This window comes from Schistocerca gregaria, chromosome 2 (assembly GCF_023897955.1).
Source record: "Schistocerca gregaria isolate iqSchGreg1 chromosome 2, iqSchGreg1.2, whole genome shotgun sequence".
NCBI lineage: Eukaryota > Metazoa > Arthropoda > Insecta > Orthoptera > Acrididae > Schistocerca > Schistocerca gregaria.
The window spans coordinates 518,354,497-518,376,991 of record NC_064921.1 but is presented as its reverse complement, the minus strand read 5'-3'; the positions used below and the strand labels follow the sequence as shown (position 1 = coordinate 518,376,991).

General features: G+C 42.8%; 1 protein-coding gene across 8 annotated transcripts in view; it reads left to right on the top strand.

The window, feature by feature from the left end:
- The window catches only part of LOC126329577 (polyadenylate-binding protein 4-like), a 51,183-nt gene that overhangs the window by 12,616 nt on the left and 16,072 nt on the right, over positions 1 to 22,495 (top strand). For 2 of the 8 annotated variants that reach the window (XM_049996178.1, XM_049996195.1), the window contains one exon: positions 17,674 to 17,851. The exons of the other annotated variants lie outside the window; for them this stretch is intronic. The gene's annotated coding sequence lies outside the window, so the exon portion shown is untranslated. The remainder of the gene's footprint in view (positions 1 to 17,673; positions 17,852 to 22,495) is intronic. 8 annotated transcript variants of the gene reach the window in all.

Genomic DNA, 22,495 nt, shown 5'->3' with positions numbered 1-22,495 from the left:
TGCAATGATAGATAATGTTTGTTGAAATTGAAGGAAGTGATAAAAATTATTAATTCAGAGGGTCATTGTGAAAATGTTTATTCATTGTGAGATATTACCTTCTGTAGAGATCACCTTCTATACAGATTATTTTCTGTAGAGATTGAGATATTGTTGTGTCACTGGATGCGCCTCTTTTTTTCTAAGATCGCAAATGTGTTCAGATGTGTATTAATATTTGATGTGAGTTATTTGAGAATCTCAAAGAGTTGTAATTACCCTCTTAAAGAGAGTCTGCGACTCTACCATTTCCTGGAACACATTCTGCGCAAAGGCAATGCAGCATCAGCCGTCCAATTTCCCAGCTCTTCAGACTCAGCCGCTACCGCCGACGCGCTGATTGTTTCCGCAGGTCTCTAGCTGGAAACGGTCAACTAGCTGGGTTGGTCTCGGCGCTGCTCGAGCCCTATGGCCCGCTAGCGTTTAGCTGTGCAACATATTCGTCTTACCTCGTATCACTATTGGACGGACGATTAGTTAGCCTAAATGTGTGTAACGTTACAGCCTCACGCTTTTCTTTATTGAGAGACAATTACCACTTTTCGCACCATACATACACTACTGGCCATTAAAATTGCTACACCAAGAAGAAATGCAGATGATAAACGGGTATTCATTAGACAAATATACTAGAACTGACATGTGATTACATTTTCACGCAATTCGGGTGCATAGATCCTGAGAAATCATTACCCAGAACAACCACTTCTGGCCGTAGTAACGGGCTTGATACGCCTGGGCATTGAGTCAAACAGAGCCTGGATGGCGTGTACAGGTACAGCTGCCCATGGAGCTTCAACACGATACCACAGTTCATCAAGAGTAGTGACTAGCGTATTGTGACGAGCCAGTTTCTCGGCCAACATTGACCAGACGTTTTCAGTTGGCGAGAGATCTGAAGAACGTGCTGGCTAGGGCAGCAGTCGAACATTTTCTGTATCCAGAAAGGCCCGTACAGGACCTGCAACATGCAGTCGTGCATTATCCTGCTGAAATGTTGGGTTTCGCAGGGATCGAATGAAGGGTAGAGCCACGGGTCGTAACACATCTGAAATGTAACGTCCACTGTTCAAAGTGGCATCAATGCGAACAATAGGTGACCGAGACGTGTAACCAATTGCACCCCATACCATCACGCCGGGTGATTCGCCAGTATGGCGATGACGAATACACGCTTCCAATGTGCGTTCACCGCGATATCGCCAAACACGGATGCGACCATCACGATGCTGTAAACAGAACCTGGATTCATCCGAAAAAAATGACGTTTTGCCATTCGTGCACCCAGGTTCGTCGTTGAGTACACCATCGCAGCCGCTCCTGTCTGTGATGCAGCGTCAAGGGTAACGACAGCCATGGTCTCCGAGCTGACAGCCCATGCTGCTGCAAACATCGTCGAACTGTTCCTGCAGATGGTTGTTGTCTTGCAAACGTCCCCATCTGTTGACTCAGCGATCGAGACGTGGCTGCACGATCCGTTACAGCCATGCGGATAAGTTGCCGGTCATCTCGACTCCTGGTGATACGAGGCCGTTGGGATCCAGCACGGCGTTCCGTATTACCCTCCTGAACCCACCGATTCCATATTCTGCTAACAGTCATTGCATGTCGACCAACGAGAGCAGCAATGTCGCGATTCGAAAAACCGCAATCGCGATATGCTACAATCCGACCTTTAACAAAGTCGGAAACGTGATGGTACGCATTTCTCCTCCTTACACGAGGCATCACAACATTTCAACAGGCAACACCGGTCAAGTGCTGTTTGTGTATGAGAAATCGGTTGGTAACTTTCCTCGTGTCAGCACATTGTAGGTGTCGCCACCGGCGCCAACCTTGTGTGAATGTTCTGTAAAGCTAATCATTTGCATAACACAGCATCTTCTTCCTGTCGGTTAAATTTCGCGTCTGTAGCACGTCATCTTCGTGGTGTAGCAATTTTAATGGCCAGTAGTGTGTATCATGTATAAGTCATTATACAATTGGTTTTTATCTTCTGATGACTTTTCCAGATGGTAAATGACAAAATCATCTGCGAACAATCTAAGAGGACTGCTCAGATTGTCTCGTTATGTACTGGGAACAGCAAAGTTCGTGTAACAGTTCCTTGGGGATAGCTGGATAGTACTTTCATTTTACTTAACGATTATCGATCGATTATTACGTACTGTGACTTTTCTGACAGGAAATACGAATCCAGTCACACAACGGAAGCGATACTTCATAGCCACCCAATTCGATTGGAAGTCTCTTGTGAGGAACAGTGTCGAGAGTCTTGTGTAACTCTAGAAATATGGGGTCAATTTGAGATCCCCTGTCGACAGCATACATTACTTCGTACGAATAAAGTGCTAATAGTGTGTCACGGGAACGGTATTTGCTCAATCTGTGCTATGTTGTCATCGAGGTATTCATAAAGTTCGAACACAGTACTGTGTGCTCTCGATTATCCGTGGTAATTTGGGACTGGAAAACAGCGAATAATCGGATTCCGCGGATAACCCGTAATCAAACCACACGGAAATGTAATAGATGTGTTCAGAACAAAAACTAATTACAGTGTCATAATTAAAATCAGTTAACCATTGTTTATAATAAATTTCACTTCATTCGTTGCATTATGTGTGAGAATATAATACTTACAAAGAATAGAGTGCAAGCCAGTTGCACATTACACTACACTACTTTGAAACAAAATACTCTTGAACTGATTTCTGTCTCAGCGAGGTAGCTTGTCTTTTACATATCGCACTACGTATTTTATGCAACACTAACATATTAGAGAGGGGAGTATCTTTTTGCTGTTCCAGGCAGTCCAGAAACCCTTTGGTCCATTGATGTCCTGATTACTGTTTCTGGAATTAAAGGAATGTTATCATCTTCGTCACTGTTGTTCACCTCCTAGGACTTCTCTTGTACTGGCTGAGCAATAATAGCACTGTCGCTCAACATCTCGTGACCTGGCTCCGTGAGGGTCACATCAAACCATTCGGAAATATTTTTTTGGCAACAGTTTCACACCTAGAGCGCTTTTCAAAACAGCAGCCAAAGTGCTCACGAACATTCTTCTTCGTCATCAAAATCATTGATTTCATCAATTTTCGGCTGTGGTTAATTGTTGCAAAATGGTTCAAATGGCTCTGAGCATTAAGGGACTTAACTTCTGAGGTCATCAGTCCCCTAGAACTTAGAACTACTTAAATCTAACTAACCTAAGGGCTTCACACACTTCCATGCCCGAGGCAGGATTCGAACCTGCGTCCGTAGCGGTCGCGCGGTTCCAGACTGTAGCGCCTAGAACCTCTCGGCCACTCCGGCCGGCTTAATTGTTAAAGGTAGACCCTTCAACGATAAGTATTCTCGCACCTGTGGCACAAAGCAATTATGGAACCGTGTTTAAAATTCTGTGCAGTCCATTCAGGCTCATTTCTGGCAAAAATAATGGACGGGTAAATTGAGCATTTCCATTCCTTTGAGACAATACGGTTTTATGGCTTTACCTGTTATACCAAGCTTAACTATTTGTGATCTCATACCATTAGCACAAGACGACATGTTTATCCTTTCCTTCTTGATTTGTAACCAGGTGCACTACGCTCTGTATCGAAAGTTGAAGTCTTTGTTGGTAGACACTTCCAAAATATCCCAGTTCCGTCCTCGTTGTATATTTGCTGCAGCTCTAAATTTTCTCGTACAATAAACTCCCGGAATTTATAACAAAATCTAGAAGCAAACTTTATTATCTCCCAGACGTCATGACGCTGTTTAAATTTTGTTAGCCGGCAGGAAGATGCATTAAAATCTCCTTCCATCTCCAAAGTTTTGAAGAAAATCTGGACTTGTTTGGCGCTTATTGAGCTAGATACTTGTATGCTCTCTGCTCTTTTCTGTTGAAACCATTTCAACATGGCTTTATCAAGTTCTGCATACGTAGACATTTTCATAGCCGTCCGCGTTGACAAATCTCTATATCAGTCAGAACTGCTAGTAAAATGAATTATTTTGTCTTTTTTCCGAATATCACGGATCTTAGTTTCACCCACATTGTAAATCAGCGCCAGATACCGCGAATGCGTAATCTTCGAGTTTGTGTATTATTTCCGGTTTTTGCTTTGTCCTCTGCACGACACGATTTCGCTTGTCAGGCCTTGTTCGGCACTAAGAGAAACCAGATGATTACAGTATCCACTGCAACAATATAGTCAATCACCGGCAACCACTCCCGGAAAATACTGAGGTAAAAAAAGTGAGTACTGTATGTGTTTCAAAATCTTACTGCAAATCGATTCAATGATACTAAATATTTATGTGACCTGTGCAACTTTCCCGTGCTTTGGTACAGATTTTTCATCGGGCGAACGTTTGTATATGATTACTAAGAATAGAGGTATTTTATCAGCAGACTCTGAAAGGAACCTATTTGGTTCAAAAATGGTTCAAATGGCTCTGAGCACTATGGGACTCAACTGCTGTGGTCATCAGTCCCCTAGGACTTAGAACTACTTAAACCTAACTAACCTAAGGACATCACACACATCCATGCCCGAGGCAGGATTCGAACCTGCGACCGTAGCAGTCGCACGGTTCCGGACTGCGCGCCTAGAAACGCGAGACCACCGCGGCCGGCAGGAACCTATTTGGTTTGGCGTCTGGACCGGAAGACTTGTCTTTAAACTACTTCGCCAATCCGAGGATACCTAATTCTAAGTTACACATGTTGACAGCTGTTCTTGATTCGAGTTTTCAAGTATTTACTTCGTCTTCCTTGGTGAAGGAATTTTGGAGAAATGTGTGTCACAACGCCGCTTTAATGGTGCTATCATCGATAAGATCACTATTGGTACCCCGCAGCGAAGATACTGATTGTGTCTTGCCACTGGTGTTCTTTACAAATGACCAGAATCTCTTTAGATTTTGTTTCGGCCTTTTAAAAGCATGTCGCACTAAAGTCTGCGCTAAGCTTCAGTAAAACATTGCCAGTTTGGGAGATATTGTGTTCTCTTAAATTTGGCATGCTTTTTTCGTTGCTTCTGCAACAGTGTTCTGACCTGTTTTATATATCACGGGGGATCAGTACCGCCTTTTATTAACTTATCGGTTATAAATCTCTCAATTCCCTCAAATACTATTTCTGTGAATTTAAACCATATCTAGTTTACACTTCAAATTTTACTTTTCCAGCAGTGGATAAACTGTAATTCCCAAAGAGTCAAACGAATTTTTCTCTGCTTTTTGAAATAGATGTATTTTGCGTTTACTTTTGGTGGATTTGGATGTTGCAGTGGCCAGTCTCGCTACAACGACCTTGAGGTCATTAATACCTTTATCCCTCATGATGCTGTCTACTTGCTCAGGATTATTTGTTGTTAAGAGGTCAACTGTGTTTTCGCAACCGTTATCATTTCGAGTGGGCTTCTGAACTAAAAATAATCTTCGTAGAAAGCATTCAGCACAATTTCTAACGAAGTTTCATACAGCGGTTTTGGACATATATTTTCGCAAACATATCGAGCGTAAACTAAAGTCACCACCGACTACAACTGGATGTGTGAGGTACCTATTTGATTTTTACACATGCGTATGACTCAGTTCGTGGCACACAGTAATGTGCAGTACACACTACAACGCTTCGTGTAACGTGGTTATCTGACATTGTCGTTGCTATGCAAAACGACATTGTATTATTCAGTCATTTTTATGTCTCGCGAAGATGATATTCAAATTTTCCAAATTACGAGGTGTATTCAAAGCTCCGAACGCATGCAGCCCATAGTTTATTTTTCAGGAAAAGCTGAATGTTCCTGTAGGCCCCCTTTAATGAAGAATAGGACTTCACGGAAACTCCACGAGCTTGTAAATTTGCTAATGGGCTTGTTACTGGACCGCAACGTGGGGAGCACGAGGAATGCGCGGTAAATATAGCTGGTGGGGACTGTGACGTCACGGTCGCCCGTAGCGCCACTCGTTCGCTTCTTGTCTGCTTTCGCTGCCTTAGACCACTGATGATGTTATTGACCGTAGACAAGACATAATACTGAAACCAGCGTCACCGTCAACCGATAGCTGTTTGCTGAAATCAGTTAATGGACTAAACACTAATTATTCTTTACTGTAATGTTTTTGTTAACATTAATTGAATTTTCACTCGATGCTTGGCAGAACGCGATAATATATTTTTTTTTTGTTAGAATGGTAATGGTTAGTGCAGCGTTTGGATTCAACGAAATAATGTGCGAAAGGAAGTAATATTTCGTTCCACAGGTATGACTTGTTTAAAAATGCAAAAATTGTGAGAAAGAATTTTTTGAGATCAACTGAGGAGCGACATCATAACATAGCATATCCGAATGGCCTCTATTTGAAAGTATTTATTTGTTTGTAAACATTACAAATTTACTTGTAATGTTCATATATACTAAGGTGACAAATCATGGGATACCGATACGCACATTTGTTACTAGCGCAAACAAAGTTGGCGCTCGACGCGCTGGATGATGGGAGCGACTGTAAATCGGAAATGCCTTTACAGTCGCTCCCATCAAATGGTTCAAATGGCTCTACGCACTATGGGTCTGAGGTCATCAGTCCAAACTAAGGACATCATACATCCATGTCCGAGGCAGGACTTGAAGCTGCGACCGCAGCAGCATCGCGGTTCGGGACTGAAGCGCCTAGAACGGCTCTGCCACAACGGCTCGTTCCCATCAGCCACCGCGCCGAATGTGAAGTTTGTTTGCATGTATAATACAGACAGTGGTAGTACCGTGTACACAAGGCATAAACGGACAGTGCTTTGACGGAGCTGCCATTTGTGCTCAGATCATTCACGTGAAAAGATTTCCGACGTGATTATGGTCGCACGTCGGGAATAACAGATTTTGAAAGCAGAATGGTTGCTGGAGCTAGATGCATGAGACATTCCAGTTCGTAAATCGTTAGAGAATTCAGTTTTTTGATAACCACATTGACAAGAATGTGCCGAGAAAAACATACTTCACGCATTACCTCTCATCACGGACAACGCAGTGTCCGACCGCCTTCACTTAATAACCGAGAGCAATAGCGTTTGGGCAGAGTTGCTAGTGCTTACAGACAAGCAACACAGCGTCAAATAACCGTGCAAATCGAAGTGGAACGTGCGACTCAAGTTAGGGCAGTGCGGCGAAATGTGGCGTTAGTGGGCTGTGGAAGCAGACGGAAGACGCGAGTGCCTCTGCTAACAGCACGGCAGTGTCTGCAGTGCCTCTTATGGGCGCGTGACCATATATTGGACCATAGACGACTGGAAAACGGTGGCCTGGTCAGGTCAGTCCAGATCTCAGTTGGTAAGAGCTGATGATGGGGTTCGAATGTGGCGCTGACCCCACGAAGCCGTAGACTCAAATTGTCAACAAGGCACTGTGCAAGCTTGTGGTGGCGCCATGTAACTCATCCACGAAAGAAGTGGCTTATAAGGCAATTTTTCGCCAGATTCTCGAGTATTGTTCATCTATCTGGGATCCTATCACGTATGTCTGGGGAGATAGAGAAGATCCAACGAAGAGAGGCGCGTTTCGTCACGGGATCATTTAGCTGGCGAGAGAGCATTGCGGAGATGCTAAACAAACTCCACTGGCAGACGTTACAAGAGAGGTGTTGTGCATCACGGAGAGATCTGCTATTGAAATTTCGGGACAGAACTTTTCATGAGGAGTCGGACAACATTACTTTCCCCCACATACATCTTGCATATTGAGTTGGAGGGGAAAAATCGAGAAATTAGAGCCAATTCAGAGGCTTAGCGACAGTCATTCTTCCCACGAACTATTCGTGAGTGGAGCAAGGTTGGAGGGATCAGGTAGTGGTACTGAAAGTACCCTCTGCCACACGCCATTAAGTGGCTTGCGGAGAGTGATGCAAATGTGGGAAATGATGTTCGCTGCGTTTACAAGGATCATTGCCTGGGAACGGTTATGTTCGGCTTCTTAGAGACCATTTGCAGCCATTCATGGACTTCATATTCCCAAACAACGAAAGAATTTTTATGGATGTCTTTACGACATGTCACTGGGCCACAACTGTTTGCGACCGGTTTGAAGAACATTCTGGACATTTCGAGTGACTGATTTGGCCACCCAGATCGCCCAACATGAATCCCACCGAACATTTATGGGACATAACTGAGAGGTCAGTTCGTGCACAAAATCCTGCACTGCAACACTTTCGAAGTTATGCACGGCTATACAGGCAGCGTGGCTCGTTATTTCTGCAGGGGACTTCCATTTGAGCCCATCCAACAGGTCCGACGTGATATTAGAACATATCCCATAACTTCTGTCACTTCGATGTATATTTGTCTCGTAAAACTACATGCGTAAATCTATGAAATATTAATTGCTTGGTCTCTCTTTTCTCGTGTTCATCTCACGAGCTACGTAACTTCTTTTTACGTTATCTCAGTATCGGTAACAATTTTTCCGCTGACAAAGTACCAATTAATATTTGAACTTTTGATATGTAAAGGAATAATGCTGAAGTTATCGCATGTGGAAATATAAGCAGCAAAATATTTGCTGCCGGAATGTTTTGACATCGAAGCCTTGATGTCGGAAGAGAACCGAAGCCATATGATGTACCATCAATTTTTGTTTCTTTTCAGCATTTGCCACCCAGAGGAAAAAAATTAGAGACCACCAAATCAGTGAAATACGCACCGCAATATGGAGTGCAAGATACATTTTATTTGTTTTCTTGTCAGTATGATTGTAAATAAAATACTTGTAGTTGTACACAAAATTTAGTCGCTGAAAAGTATAGTTTCATTCCATCTGAGACAACATTTAGGTGATGTTTCGTTTAATTTGTTTCCAAATCTATGAGCATCATCATGACATTGCTTTGTATAAACGTTACTGTTAACAGAGCATTAATAGTCGTGATACTGACGGGCAAAACTTCAGGAACAGAATGTTGTGTGTATGCACGCAGATGATGATGGTGTAATATTGTTAATTTGGGTTCAGAATCAGTGTAGAAAATTTGATCAACATATTGCTGTTTCCCCATGTCAAAGACACTGATAAAGGAAGTGCTTTTGTTATCATCACAGTTCTTTGTTCATTTTCCGTGTTCGTTGCTACTAACCTAAGGAAACTGCTGAAGTAATTTACTCCAGGCCTAGAGAAAAATATTTTCGGCACCAGAAATACACTTCTCACGAACATTTTACCTAATAAGGCTATTATTCTTATTCTTTAACACAAGATAAATACTTATTTTCTGATACCTGATTCAGACAAATGACAAATGGCTCTGAGTACTACGGGACTTAACTGTCGAGTTCATTATCAGTCCCCTAGAACTTAGAACTACTTAAACCGAACTAACCTAAGGACATCACACACATCCATGCCCGAGGCAGGATTCGAACCTGCGACCGTAGCAGTCGCGCGGTTCCGGATACCTGATTCACTACAGCAATTTTGTCGATATTCATCGTTTATTAATATATTCTGCATCGTATCTTGTTATTACTTAAGTAGTATTTGTACTGGATTAGTAGACGTAGTAAAACACATACGTTTATTTTGTTTAAAAACTTGACGTGATTGATAAAATCGGACATCATTTCTTATAACAGCATAAAAAACATTGCACACCTATTTTCGTGGAATCTTCTGAAAACTAATTGCTTGCCACCCAACTGATGTTTTGTCTCGCAGTCCTGAGGAAGTGATGATTCGAATGATTCATAGATTAACAAAAATGGGGAATTCGGTGAAGAAAATTTAATTCCGACGCTCGTAAAAACCATACGCAGAAAGAACAGTAAAATACTATATTTTAATTTTTTTGTTACGCATTCACTTCGTCGATTTTTAAATTGGTAAGCACTGGAGTTTCACAGAAACCGCGTTACTTAGGTAGTACATGTGTTATTCGAGCACGTGTCCCCCACTTGTTAAAATAAAAGCGTAATTTCAGCTATAAATGAGAAAAGCTGTAAATGTCAGCTCCTCTTCGCACAATGCATAATGACAAAAAATCGGCTTAATTCCACTTGTCACATTAATCTGATGTTGGCTTCGAAAACCTCAACCTAGCAGAGCTAAGGGCATGCATCTATGGTCTAGCTCTGCAGCAGCGGCTCCCTCAAATAGTGTGTAGATCTGTGTATTCGATGGATGCCATTTTCATACTGTAAAGTTACAAATACCCATTCAATGCTTACAGAACCTAACCTGCTGACTACTGAAACTGGTTGGCCCTGTCCGTGACAAAATGTTATTAGTGGAGTCCTGCCATATCCAGCACAGTTTTGATCTGTCTGTGTCAGTGTCATGAGGGTCCAACACCTGCCCTTCCCCTTCAAGATCACCCTCGCTCCCACAACCCCCCTGCCCCATTCCCCGACTATTTCCGCACCCTGTTCCATCGTCTCGCATCCTCAAGTGCCCAGGTAATTATTTAAATTATTTCAGAGTACTGTAGCCACAAGCCCTATTGTTATTATTATTATTACGTATTAGTAAAAAAAATTCTGCATGAACATCGCATAAGTGCTGGATCAGTCTCTGCCCAATGCAAGAAATGGCTGTCAGTTGCGCCTGCACTCCCATGAGCAGAGTTGCCACTGGCTAGCTACTTTGAACAAGCTCCATATATGTTTCAGCCCCCTCCCACAATTGGCACTCCTCTACATTGGTTTGGACAAGCTCTCTGCAAGTTACAATGTATGCACACACTTTTCTCCCCTCAAGGTCATCCCCTCCCCCAAAATATCCTCCCCCTCTTTCCTCACATTTCCCCCACCTCCTTCACTTCCCCTCCCCTGTCTGTTTGTGCCCTAAACTATTTCAGATATCTGCTATTAAATCATGAGTGAAGCACACCTATCAGAGCTGGAAAGACGACTTGCATCCGAAATACACCTGCATTTTTTTCTCAAACAGTTGCCAGAGCTAGAAAGAAGAATCATACCCAGGATGACATGCCTTTTTCCCCACACAAGCACCTGAGCTGAAAAGAAGAACCCACATTGGAAGATGGCTACATGTGTTGCAGGTGTCAGCATAGGGTGCACAATAATGAATCAGGTGTGACCATGAGTTGCCTAGCTGACTAAATCATGCTGTGTGTGGGGTGCCAGGTGCTTGCTGTTGGGGTATGTAACACTGAGCTCTCCCAATCTCCCCGTCCCTGTCCCAGACATCAGCATCCACCCCCAAAGCATAAGTACAGGTAGAGGGCTTTCGACTGCTCCCACTCTTGAGGTGAGCAGAGATGCTGGGTGGGGTGATGGCTGGCTGACTTAAATGAACTAGTTGCTGTATGTGAGTCATTCATCACTCCTACCACCACGACCAATACCACTACCACTCCTTTACAGTCTGGTTTTAACAAGTTCCTGCAAGTTTCAAATTGTCCCCCCCCCCCCCCCCATCCCAACTCTTCACCACCACCACTCCTCTATAGATTGCGTCATACAGATCTGTAGACATGTATTATACATGTGTGGTTAAATTGTCATACGAACTTTCAGCTAATAACAATAAGTCTTCCTCTATCACTACCACATTACTGACAGAGCTAGAAGTCATCTGAAATATTTTTAACCACATTGTTACAATTTATTTAAGTCAATCCATTCCTTAAGCTATTGTGATAGGGCTTGGTATTGAAGGCACTTTTTTTCTTTGCAAATGACAAGGATACAGGGTAATTAAATTATTTTGTTTACTCATTTAATAACAAATGCTAAAGTTGCTTTATGCACAGTGTGTATAAGAATATATTAATGCAATACAATCACAGACATTACTAAACGATACAGATTTCCATTCTGCATTGAAATGTCTTGTGGATAGGGCCTCCCGTCAGGTAGACCGGTCGCCTGTTGAAAGTCTTTTGCGTTGACGCAACATCGGCGACTTGCGTGTCGATGGGGATGAATTGATGATGAAGACCACACAACACCCAGTCCCTGAGCGGAGAAAATCTCCAGCTTAGCCGGTAATCGAACGTGGGCCTCCTAGCGTGGCATTTCATCACGCTGACCATCAGCCAACGAGGCGGACAATTCTGCATTAATAAATAAATATGTTATATAATTATAGAGAGTATGGGGAGAAAAGTTCTTTCTAGACGCATTTCAATCTCTCTCTGTTAATCACACGTGAAGGAAGACATAACTCTCTTATTGTCAAGGTCAACAGCAAAAATAAACCTTAGTAAGTGCTATGTGTGTGTCTCTCTCCTCTCTCTCTCTCTCTCTCTCTCTCTCTCTGTGTGCATGTGCGTGCGTGTGTGTGTGTGTGTGTGTGAGGCATAGAGCGCCCACACACACACACACACACACACACACACACACACATATATATATATATATATATATATATATATATATATATATATATATGTATAACATTAATTAGGTCACCTGTTCAAAGCCTGAATAACCACTTTCTGCAGCACAGACCACTGCGCGACATGTAACAAGAGAATCAGTGAGATTCTGGAAGGTAAAAACATGGATGTGGAGCCATGGCGATTCCAATGCCATGGCCAACTGCACTAGATTTCTCAATTGAGGATCCACAGCGAGAACAGCCCGGTCGAGGTGTCAAGTTGGACCCATGGATTTTCGATTGTGTTTAAATATGCAGAGTCTGGTTGCCAGGGGAGTACAATAAAAACTCATCTTGGTGCTCCTTGAAGCATGCATGTACACTGCAAGTTGTGTAACACATTACATGGTCCTGCTGGCAGATGCTATTGTTCTGAGAAGAAACAAACCGAATGTAGGAATGAACATGGTTCCCAAGCATACATGCAAACATGTGTTGATCCATTGTGCCTTCCACAATCATGAGATCACCCAGGGAATGCCCACTGGATGCTTCTGACAATTGTTGCAGGGTGTTTGCTTTCAGATGTGTTCCCACCATACATGCCACGGTCATTTGTCTTATGGAGCACAAAATGTGATTCCTCTGAAAACGATACCTGCCTCCACTCAGTGAACGTCCAGCTGTGATGATATGCAAATTCCAGCTTTCATCGTTGATGAACAGCAGTCAGCATAGGTGCATGAAACAGGCACCTGCTACAGATGCCCATGCACAGCTCATGTTATCTACGGCCTGTGGTACACACAGTTGACTCGGCGTCAGTTTTGGATAGCACCGTTTTGCCAAGCACACTGAATACTGTAACCACCGTGGCAAGTGAACAGTTTACAAACTTAGCCATTTAAGAAATGTTTCCCCTTGGCCCGAAATACAATAATCATGCCCTTTTGGACGTCAGATAAATCGCTGCATTTCCATGTTACTACAATGACTACACTGTTTTCCATGTTCTCATGACATGCTTCATATACCCTCCACTGGTAGTGCTGTCACCTGCCTCTGTGATTGGTTATTGCCCATTGACGCTGAACATACTGTATGCAACTTCTCTCTCTGTCTCTCTTTCTCTCTCCCTCCCTCCCTTCCTCTCCCTCTCTGCCTCTCACATACACACACATTCTCTTTCTCCAGTGAATAGTGTGAGTATGGCAGGGTTTCAGTTCTGCCATCACAAATTATCTGCTTGATACGATACAGATCGAATTTCAGTTTGGGCTACAGTATGAACATGTCCCCTTAGACTGAAAAGTAACCTGACAGACCAGATGTGGAGCGTCATCAACTGCACCACCATACGGGCATTCTAGGTAATTATCAACCTTAATGGCCCATGTAGCAGCACATAGCGTGTCCTTAGCCCACTTTAAAGTTACATCTAACTCTATACGGTATGCATACTTTTTGGATCGTGAACCTACAAACACCACAAATTGCAACTCATTCACATCGCCTTTCATCAAACCATTAACATTGTTGGAGGCTTTATATGCAACAAGTTATCAGTTTTGTATCCAGGCATGTTGAATGTATTGGTATAGCATCTCATCATCTCACATGGATCACAGTCCTTCAACCGGCGAATGAAGCTGTCTGCATCCATATATAGCAACGCTGAGTCTTCAGAATTTCTCACAAACTCATAATGAAAACAGTACATATGGAGCTTGGATAGGTCCGCTACACACATACCAACATATGCAGGTTTTGTGAACTTCGACATCTCCAGAGCCACAAATGGGTAGCGGGGACCGTGTGGAAGGGACTGGGCGGTTCTTTAGGTTAGAGGGCTTCAGGGAACCACAGAAATGGCGCCCGTGTAATAGGGGGCAGGTAAAACACAGTAACTTAGTTGTATAAACGATTGGTATTTTAGTTGTAAATTGTCGTAGCTGTGTTGGGAAAGAACCAGAGCTCCAAGCCCTAATAGAAAGCACTGAAGCTCAAATAGTTATACGTACACAAAGCTGGCCAAACCGGGAAATAAGTTCAGTAGAATTTTTTCCAAACTATCTAACAGTGATCAGAAAGGATAGTTTTAATAAAATTGGTGATGGAGTATTTATTGCTGTCAGAAGTAGTTTGACTTGTAGTGAAATTGAAGTAGATAATTCTTGCGAATTAGTATGGATAGAGGTTATACTTGACAATCGGACTAAACTATTAATTGGGTCGTTTTACCCATCCCCCGACTCAGAAGATATAGTTGCTGAGCAGTTGAAAGAAAACTTGAATCTCATTTCAAATAGGTACCCCACTCATACAATTATAGTCGGTGGTGACTTTAATCTACCCTCGATATGCTGGGAAAATTATACGTTTACAGCCGGCGGCAGACATAAAACGTCATCTGAAATTGTATTGAATACTTTCAAAGAAAATTATTTTGAAGAATTAGTTCATGACCCCACTCGAAACGTAAATGGTTGCGAAAGCACACTTGACCTCTTAGCAACAAATAATCCTGGACAAATAATGAGTATCGTGACGAATACAGGGATTAGCGACCACAAGGCAGTAGCTGCTAGGCTGAATACCTCAACTCCTACAACCATAAAAAAGAAACGCAAAGTATATCTATTTTAAAAAGCTGATAATAATGCTCTTAACACCGTTTAAGAGACAGTCTGCACTCCTTCCGATCTGATCATGTAAGCATAGAAAAGTTGTGGAATGATTTCAAAGAGATAGTATCGACAGCAATTTGATAGATACATACCACATAAGTTAATAAGTGATGGTAATGATCACACATGGTACACAAAACGGGTCAGATCACTGTTGCAGAAACAGCGAAAAAAGCATGCCAAATTTAAAAGAACGCAAAATCCCGAAGACTGGCAAAGTTTTGCAGAAGTTCGAAATATAGCGCGTACTTCAATGCGAGATGCTTATAATTTCCACAACGAAACTCTGTCTCGAAATCTGGCAGAAAACCCAAAGAGATTCTGGTCATACATAAAGCACACCAGTGGCATGACGCAATCAATACCTTCACTGCACGATAACAACGGTGAAGTCGCTGACGACAGTGCCACTAAAGCAGAGTTATTAAACACCATTTTTCGAAACTCCTTCTCCAAAGAAGACGAAGTAAATATTCCTGAATTCGAATCAAGAACAACTGCCAAGATGAGAAACATAGAAGTAGACATCCTCGGTGTCGCAAAGCAGCTTAAATCACTTAATAAAAGCAAGGCTTCTGGTTCAGATTGTATAACAGTCAGATTCCTCTCAGAGTCCGGCGATACAATAGCTCCATATTTAGCAATTATGTACAACCGCTCGCTCACAGAAAGATCCGTACCTAAAGACTGGAAAATTGCTCAAGCCACAACAAAACCTAAAAATGGAAGCAGGAGTAATCCGTTGAATTACAGGCCCATATCACTAATTGCAGTAGGGTTTTGGATCGTATACTGTATTCGAACGTTATGAAGTACCTCGAAGAAAACGGTTTATTGACAGGTGGTCAGTACAGATTCAGAAAATATCGTTCTTGCGAAACACTACTAGCCCTTTATACTCATGAAGTAATGAGTGCTATTGACGGGGGATGTCAAACTGACTCCATATTTTTAGATTTTCAGATGGCTTTCGACACCGTTCCTCGTGAGCGTCTTCTAATCAAACTGCGTGCCTATGGAATATCGCCTCAGATATGCGACTGGATTCGTTATTTCCTGTCTGAAAGATCACAATTCGTAGTAATAGACGGAAAGTCATCGAGTAAAGCAGAAATAATATCCCGCGTTCCCCAAGGAAGTGTTATAGACCCTCTATCGTTCCTGATCTATATTAACGACGTGGGAGACAATCTCAGTAGCCGTCTTAGATTGTTTGCAGATGGTGCTGTCATTTACCGTCTTGTAAAGTCATCAGATGACCAGAACGAATTGCAAAATGATTTAGATAAGATATCTGTATGATGCGAAAAGTGGCAATTGGCCCTGAATAAAGAAAAGTGTGAAGTTATTCGCATGAGTACTAAAAGAAATCCACTAAATTTCGATTACGTGATAAGTCACACAATTCTGAAGGCTGTAAATTAAACTAAATGCTTAGGGATTACAATTACAAATACCCTAAATTTGTACGATCATATAGACAATGTTGTGGGTAGAGCCAACCAAAGATTGCGATTCATTGGCAGAACACTTAGAAGCTGCAAACAGGTCTACTAAAGAGACCGCTTACACCACGCTTGTCTGCCCTACTTTCGAGTATTGCTGTACGGCGTGGAATATTGTTCAAGTGTGTGGAACCTGTAACACATAAGAGTCGCAGTGGATACTGAACGTGTTCAGAGAAGGGCAGCACGAATGGTCACATGTTTGTTTGATTAGTGGGAGAGTATCACAGAGAGACTGAAGGAACGGAACTCGAAACTTATGACGACAGACATCCAGAGAAAGTCTATTAACGAAGTTTCAAGAACAGGCTTTAAATGATGACTCTAGGAATACTACAAACCTACTACGTATCGCTCACATAGTGATCGTGAGAATAAGATTTAAATAATTACTGCACGCAGAGAGGCATTCAATCAGTCATTCTTCCCGCACCCCATGCGTGAAAGGAACAGGAAGACACCCTAATAATTGGTACAGTGGGACGTACTCTCTGCCAAGTACCTCACGGTTGTTTGCTGAGTATGTGGAACAAATACTACTCAACCACAACATCATTGCACTTGGCTGTTAATGGAAACACGCGGTGCCATTAACAGTAAATAAGTGCTGGAAAAATAAGAAAATGCATCGAACTGTCAATGCTTTCAGACCAGTTTTGAATATGCTATTAACGTAGATTACACGCTGACTCACCATACGCCGACCGAATCGCCTTCGCTCCCAGGTGGCCGACTCACACAAAATGAGGTCCCAGCAGGAAAGCAAAAAAGCTGTAAAAGCCATCTGAAAGTAGATTTGTTGCAAATCCTAAACCGGTAATAGGTGGAATTAAATAAAAAATTTTACAACATTCTTGTGGCTGATTGCTGCTTAAATTATAAACCATGTACATGTACTGCAGCCACGTTTTTTAACATGTCAACTTTTGACAAGCTAACGAAAAATTGACATATAGCAGGAATATTTCATTCTCCAGAGACCCTACTATACCATTAATGAGATTGTAAATATAAGTTAGTAGTTACCTCTATGCATGTAAGTGAGTAGTATTTGAATTATTTTCCATGTAATATGTGTAACTGTTGTAGAAATGTGACACTGTACATCATTGGTAGGATGCGTGACACATTGATGACTACTGCTATATCTGAGAGATGTGGTAACACACTTTTTGTCATTACCACCCACATAGTCGTTGAGCATTCTGCATGAACTTTAACAAGAACAAAACAAACAGCACATAATACCATTTTATATATGTGGTAATTATTATGCTGTAAAAAAAGAAGAGAAGTAAGTGGAAAATTGTATCAAAGAACCCATGAGGTTTGTCTTGTTTGTAAGTTTAATATTTATTTTCCGTAATTCCCTATCATGTTATTTAGAATTATGGCTTTCCTTTGGTCAGCCTGTGCTCCTTGTGTGTCTGACAAGCACACTTTTAACGTAAAATGGAATGTGCTAAAAAGAAAAAGTATCTAATTCTCGGCCAAAACCATAACTTATTTAAGTCACAGCTTCTAAGTGATGCAGAGAATCATGACCGGTTTTAGCTGTTAGAGGTCAGCTTCACATTTGGACTGGTTGCTTATAGTGTAACGTGTCACATTCGTTACCATATACCATACTTTGACGTTGATACGGTCAGTCACAGCCAAAACTAGTAATGATCACTTGTATCATTCCACAGATGTGGATGAAGAAAAAAAAATCAGCTTTAAGTCATAGACATTTGCTGTTTATCTGGAAAACAAATTATCTGGCATTACAAACAATGATTGGAAAAGTGCAAAGTCCAACAAAAAGAAGTAGAAAGATATAAATGTTCAGCAAACTGCACTACTGGACATTAAAATTGCTACACCAAGAAGAAATGCAGATGATAAACGGGTATGGGTATTCAATGTACAAATATATTATACTAGAATTGACGTGTGATTACATTTTCACGCAATTCGGGTGTATAGATCCTGAGAAACCAGTACTCAGAACAACCACCTCTGGCCGTAATAACAACCTTGATACGCCTGGGTATTGAGTAAAACAGAGCCTGGATGGCGTGTACAGGTACAGCTGCCCATGCAGCTTCAACACGATACCACAGTTCATCAAGAGTAGTGACTGGCGTATTGCGACGAGCCTGTTGCTCGGCCACCATTGACCAGACGTTTTCAGTTGGTGAGAGATCTGGAGAATGTGCTGGTTAGGGCAGCAGTCGAACATTTTCTGTATCTAGAAAGCCCCGCACAGGACCTGCAACATGCGGTCGTGCATTATCCTGCTGAAATGTTGGGTTTCGCAGGGATCGAATGAAGGGTAGAGCCACGGGTCGTAACACATCTGAAATGTAACGTCCACTGTTCAAAGTGGCATCAATGCGAACAAGAGGTGACCGAGACGTGTAACCAATTGCACCCCATACCATCACGCCGGGTGATACGCCAGTATGGCGATGACGAATACACGCTTCCAATGTGCGTTCACTGCGATGTCGCCAAACACGGATGCGACCATCATGATGCTGTACACGGAACCTTGATTTACCCGAAAAAATGACGTTTTGCCATTCGTGCAGCCAGGTTCGTCGTTGAGTACACCATCGCAGCCGCTTCTGTCTGTGATGCAGCGTCAGGGTAACCGCAGCCATGGTCTCCGAGCTGATAGTCCATGCTGCTGCAAACGTCGTCGAACTGTTCGTGCAGATGGTTGTTGTCTTGCAAACGTCCCCATCTGTTGAATCAGGGATCGAGAAGTGGCTGCACGATCCGTTACAGCCGTGCGGATAAGATGTCTGTCGTTTCGACTGCTAGTGATACGAGGCCGTTGGGATCCAGCACGGCGTTCCGTATTACCCTCCTGAACCCACCGATTCCATATTCTGCTAACAGTCATTGGATCTCGATCAACGCGAGCAACAATGTTGCTGTACGATAAACCGCAATCGCGATATGCTACAATCCGACCTTTTTCAATGTCGGAAACGTGATGGTACGCATTTCTCCTCCTTACACGAGGCATCACAACAACGTTTCACCAAACAACGCCGGTCAACTGCTGTTTGTGCATGAGAAATCGGTTGGAAACTTTCCTCATGTCAGCACGTTGTAGGTGTCGCCACCGGCGCGAACCTTGTGTGAATGCTCTGAAAAGCTAATCATTTGCATATCACAGCATCTTCTTCTTCCTGTCGGTTAAATTTCGCGTCTGTAGCACGTCATCTTCGTGGTGTAGCAATTTTAATGCCCAGTAGTGGAGATAAAGAGGCAATAGCATCGTATCTCCGCAAGATACCCAGAAACGTTTAGCTCCGGAGAGGAGCTTGCAGAAGGACTGTGGCTCATGTTTGGAAGAATGGTTTACGATGTACTGGATGTCCAGGCTGAACATTAATAAAACCGACAAACTGCAGGGACGAATTTATGACTGGAAATGAAGGGAAAAAGGTGCTATGAACATGTGTCCGGAAGTGCATCGTTGCCACTGTAGATGCCGCTGACGAATGACGGTTCCTCTTACCCCTTGCCGTGTGTTCCTTGTGTGTTGCAGCCTGTATCATTGACGAAGAGTAAAGTAAGCAGTAGAATGGTCAGTTATTCGTGTCGGGAGCAATCCTAGATGGTGTCTGTACAAGCAAGCAGATAGAAAAGGTAGAGAGGCAGCACGGCTGTACCAACACAAGTACCCTCACAGACACCAACCACACTACACAACATTTCAAGGCCTGTTGGGGCGTTTGTGTGATCATGGGCCTTTCCAGATAGACGAACGTGCAGGAAGGCGACGGACTGTGCGTACACCAGACTTGGAGGACCGAGTTCTGCAGGATATTGAGACGAACTGTAGTACAAACTCCAGGCAACTACCCCGCCAACATGGTGTAAGCGAAAGAACGACTATGTGTATCCTGCATGATAGCCACTTTGAACATCTGTTGTGATGTGGATGCGATTCAGCTCTGTACTGTGTTCCGAGACGATTTGTTGTCGTTGCACGCGTACAGCCCTCTTCCGGACACATGTTCGCAGGACCTTTCTTCTTCCATCTACATCTACATGATTACTCTGCAATTCACATTTAAGTGCTTGGCAGAGGGTTCATCGAACCACAATCATACTGTCTCTCTACCATTCCACTACCGAACAGCGTGCGGGAAAAACGAACACCTAAACCTTTCTGTTCGAGCTCTGATTTCTCTTATTTTATTTTGATGATCATTCCTACCTATGTAGGTTGGGCTCCACAAAATATTTTCGCATTCGGAAGAGAAAGGTGGTGACTGAAATTTCGTAAATAGATCTCGCCGCGAACGAGTGTAGTGTAAGCTGTCTCCTTAGTGGACTTGTTGCATCTCCTAAGTGTCCTGCCAATGAAACGCAACCTTTGGCTCGCCTTCCCCACAATATTATCTATGTGGTCTTTCCAACTGAAGTTGTTAGTAATTTTAACACCCAGGTACTTAGTTGAATTGACAGCCTTGAGAATTGTACTATTTATCGAGTAATCGAATTCCAACGGATTTCTTTTGGAACTCATGTGGATCACCTAACAATTTTCGTTATTTAGCGTCAACTGCCACCTGACACACCATACAGCAATCTTTTCTAAATCGCTTTGCAACTGATACTGGTCCTCGGATGACCTTACTAGATGGTAAATTACAGCATCATTTGCGAACAACCTAAGAGAACTGCTCAGATTGTCACCCAGGTCATTTCTATAGATCAGGAACAGCAGAGGTCCCAGGACGCTTCCCTGGGGAACACCTGATATCACTTCAATTTTACTCGATGATTTGCCGTCTATTACTACGAATTGCGACCTTCCTGACAGGAAATCACGAATCCAGCCGCACAACTGAGAAGATACCCCATGGGCCCGCAGCTTGATTAGAAGTCGCTTGTGAGGAACGGTGTCAAAAGCTTTCCGGAAATCCAGAAATACGGAATCAACCTGAGGTCGCCTGTCGATAGCGGCCATCACTTCGTTCCAATAAAGAGCTAGCTGCTTTGCACAAGAACGGTGTTTTCTGTAACCATGCTGATTACGTATCAATAGATCGTTCCCTCCGAGGTGATTCACATGTTTCCAATCATGAATCCGTCCCTGCAGTTTGTCGGTTTTATTAATATTGCTTCTGTTATCTACGTAGTATAACCGTTCATGTTGAGAGTGACACTGTAAATAAACTTCTAAAGCGGAAGACTACTATGTAGTAGGTGCGAAAGCATAGTGCTAAAATGGACAGGGAAGTGCTGAATGAAGCACTTTTGGCTGTCGAAAGGGCAGTGCACGAAATCTTCATCTACTAGTGTAGCAGAATATTGTCGAAGAATCTGTCACAAAACACGAAGAAATTCTGCTCTTATCCAGAGTGATTCCGTGAGGATGTTACAAACATGCAGGAGTGATGGAGAAGAGTAATTTTGTTAATTTGACGAAAGGGACGCTGGCGTGGAAACGACTGAGACGAAATTGTTGCTATGATCGTAGGATAGACAACTAGCATGGATCAAAACAAGAAGAAATGCCCAGTAAATATGGGCTCTAAAATGCATACCTTGAGAGTTATGAGCTTGTTGGTATGGGGAGCCATTGTCTACTCGCCTCGGTCACCTCTTGTACACATTGACGGCACTTTGAACAGTGGACGTTACATTTCAGATGTGTTACGACCCGTGGCTCTACCCTTCATTCGATCCCTGCGAAACCCTACATTTAAGCAGGATAATGCACGAAAGTATTTTGCAGGTTCTGTACGGGCCTTTCTGGATACAGAAAATGTTCGACTGCTGCCCTAGCCAGCACATTCTTCAGATCTCTCGCCAACTGAAAACGTCTGGTCAATGTTGGCCGAGAAACTGGCTCGTCACAATACGCTAGTCACTACTCTTGATGAACTGTGGTATCGTGCTGAAGCTGCATGGGCAGCTGTACCTG